Source organism: Amblyomma americanum, chromosome 4, assembly GCF_052857255.1.
Source record: "Amblyomma americanum isolate KBUSLIRL-KWMA chromosome 4, ASM5285725v1, whole genome shotgun sequence".
NCBI lineage: Eukaryota > Metazoa > Arthropoda > Arachnida > Ixodida > Ixodidae > Amblyomma > Amblyomma americanum.
The window spans coordinates 196380564-196384210 of NC_135500.1; positions in this window are offsets into that span (position 1 = coordinate 196380564).

Genomic DNA, 3647 nt, shown 5'->3' on the forward strand with positions numbered 1-3647 from the left:
AAAAATAAAGCAAAAAAGAGGCAGTGTTGTCATATCAATGTCTTTTAGGAACAACAATGAATATGGAGTGGATGTGTGTATATATGCCGGATTTATGCGATATCCTAAGGAGCTCGTTGGACCATTTTGTTTTGACGTCGTGTTCTCACACCGCAGCCTACGCAGTATGTAGTGGCGCTTTGGTATATCGGGGTGCAGTGATTCTGTGTGTGGCAACTGCATGTGTGTGCATGAGTCATATGACTTGTCATGACTAATGACGTAGGCCGAAAGGGAGATCGCCAGATAGGAAGTGGTGGATGCTGTGTGCTGCAAATGTGTATGTATTGTATGTCATATGGCTAGTCATGGCTTATGACATAGAGCGGATGTGACGTCACCAGGCCAGAAGTTCGTCGCGCTCAGGAGCGAAGTGGCGCTATGCTATCGCATCAGACATATAATGGCATTAAAGTGTTCCCCAATTTTATTTCCTTGTTTTTCATCCTATTTATGCACCAACCAGCTCGCATCGAAACCCTAATGGGGAAAGGGACATGCGCTTGAAGGCTTCACGAAATCTCACGCAATGAGTCTTTCAAAACTGCGCAGGAAGAAGCATGGTGGACTGCGCAGACGCGTAGCACCCGGTATAATCTCTCATTTGTGGCTTAATTAGCCTGCAGGAAGAATGTTGTATGAATCATATTTAAAAACGGCGCTTTATATTTCCAGCCATTATTTTCGTGACAATTTGCCCGTCGTGCTCTGGCGCCGTTTTTTTTTTCGGCTGTTATTCGAGCAGCCATTGAAAAGTCTTTTTTTTTTTCGTGCCCTTCCGTATTGTTTTCTGAGCAAGACAGATTTTTATGGTGACTCTCATTCTTCTGCAAGTAAGGGAAGCTAAGGATATGTTGAAATCTTTGGGCAAGAAAATTAGTTCTTTTAGGACATGCGAAACACTTCTGCGCTAGGTGATAAGAAATTATACAAATAGATGCATACGTAATTTGTCATCTGACGCACTTTTATGGCAATTGAAGGCCGTAAATGTTTACTTCTAGCGATTTGTTTAAAGATGGTTTGGTTTGGTTTGGTTTAATTTACGGGGGTATAACGTCCTAAAGTGACTCAGTTCTCTTGCTGCATGTGCCGAACGCAACCCAAACAAGAATAATTAAGTAACTTATCTGTGCTTCTAGAAGATTTGTAGTATTGTATTGTATTGTAATCTTGAGTACACACAAGTATGCGCACAATGTAATCTGAAAGTATTTAGTTGTTTATTTATCCAAACTATTATGTCTGCCAATCGCTTTGCCTGTGTGCTAAGCGCAAGGAAAGCTTCAGACTTCAAGACAGCAGTTAGTGCCATAGTCGTGACAGAACGTGTTCTTCGACAGAGTGTTAACTGCTGTGAATTCTGCTTATGCAATTGCAGCTTAAGAAAGAAAACAATTCGCGTCTTTGCATTATGACTAAATACATCATTACGACGCACCGCTGTTTAAACAAAAATTGCTTCTGCAAGATAAACAACTTATTCGCTTAGGTGAAAGCAGCTGCTCGAACCCGGTTATCGGCAGCACATAAGCTGAGTTACATCTCAGTTTCCTATTAGATTTTTTAGATTATTTTTGGTATTGAGATCTGTGACAGAAAACTGATAGTCTTCGACTGTAAGCCAACTGAAAGGTAAACACTGCTGCTCGATCATGATTCAAAAGGAAGGTCACATTACAAAACAAAGAATTTCAGCGATATATTAAAAGAACGAAGATGTGGTTGCCGGAAGTTAAAAAAAAAGATAACTGGTATTTCGGTAATGGACACTATAGCTGCTAGACTAACACCACTGAGCTAATGTTACTGGTATTGCCATAGCCTCTTTAATAGCTTTTTATGAAGTACATCTGCAAGTGCAGATAAGTTATCTGTTTCCTGATGAAGCCGCGGCAAAATATATGAATTTTTGAATATTTATTCCTTCTTAAAAAATCCTGAAATAATAAAAGCCAGTTATATCTGAAATTTTCGCAGTGAAATTTAGACTGTTTTTATGCAAATATTTATTCAGATTATTAAAACTTCAGTTGCATAGGGGTTCAATTATGACGCCAATAGTTCATTTTTCCCCGAAAATGTTCCTTTCAAACATTAAGGCACTGCTTACGTTAGGTATCGCAGCTATTTGATTAACAAGCAGCAGCTTAAAGGAAATTTGAAACGCTTACGGCCTTCTTTAATGCCAAAAATTTTTTAATCTTCGCTTGAAGTAAACTTTGCGTCATGCTGTAATGGTTGCAAAAATCTCATAAGGATAGTTTCAACATTTTTTTTTTCACCGCGCTTCCAAACCTACAACTGCAGAGCAAACAAAAATGCTGTGTCATTGGGAGGTGTGTGATAATGCGCTAAGGTTTTTCACCTTACTGAGCTGCTGAGTTTTATATGTTTTAATGCATGCTCATAATTAGGACCAGCCAAGGTGTCATATGGAGCAGATGAGAACATTTTTCTACGCTGCGGAAGCTGCCTGGAGCGAAAAGTTTTATAACTATTTCTGCTTCTAAGCATACGCCCACAGACAAACTTTGTTGACTCGCACTTGCCTACATTATTTAAACAGCCTTGACTTGTTCTCGGGTGGGCTGCTTACTAAGCTTGCTCGTAACCTGAAATAGCCCGCTCACGTTAAATGGTCTAAGCACTACTCTTAGGTTCGTGTGCTCCGGAGTCCTTCCAGGGGCATTCTTTAGAGAGACGCTTCTTCATCCCGGGGTGCAGTTAAGGCCACTCGAGTGTAATAATCTGAAACATCCATCACCTCGGATTACCGCATTTCTCTTTGCCTTCTGTGAAGTTGAAAGAGCGTGTGCCAGAACTTTCGCGTGCGTTTGAGTGCGCAATGTAAGAGCGAAGCACGTTTGGAGAGGCTAAGGAGACTTCTTTCAGTAGTTTGTCAGATTCTGTGTGTGTTATGCCTTTTTTCCCTTCTCTCTTCCCCCTTTAAGTCCCCTAATCCCTCTTCCCCAGTGCAGGGTAGCCAACCGGAACCCCTTTCTGGTTAACATCCCTGCCTTTCCCTCTTCCTCTCTCTCTCTCTCTCTATCTATCTATCTATCTATCTATCTATCTATCTATCTATCTATCTATCTATCTATCTATCTATCTATCTATCTATCTATCTATCTATCTATCTATCTATCTATCTATCTATCTATCTATCTATCTATCTATCTATCTATCTATCTATCTATCTATCTATCTATCTATCTATCTATCTATCTATCTATCTATCTATCTATCTATCTATCTATCTATCTATCTATCTATCTATCTATCTATCTATCTATCTATCTATCTATCTATCTATCTATCTATCTATCTATCTATCTATCTATCTATCTATCTATCTATCTATCTATCTATCTATCTATCTATCTATCTATCTATCTATCTATCTATCTATCTATCTATCTATCTATCTATCTATCTATCTATCTATCTATCTATCTATCTATCTATCTATCTATCTATCTATCTATCTATCTATCTATCTATCTATCTATCTATCTATCTATCTATCTATCTATCTATCTATCTATCTATCTATCTATCTATCTATCTATCTATCTATCTATCTATCTATCTATCTATCTATCTAT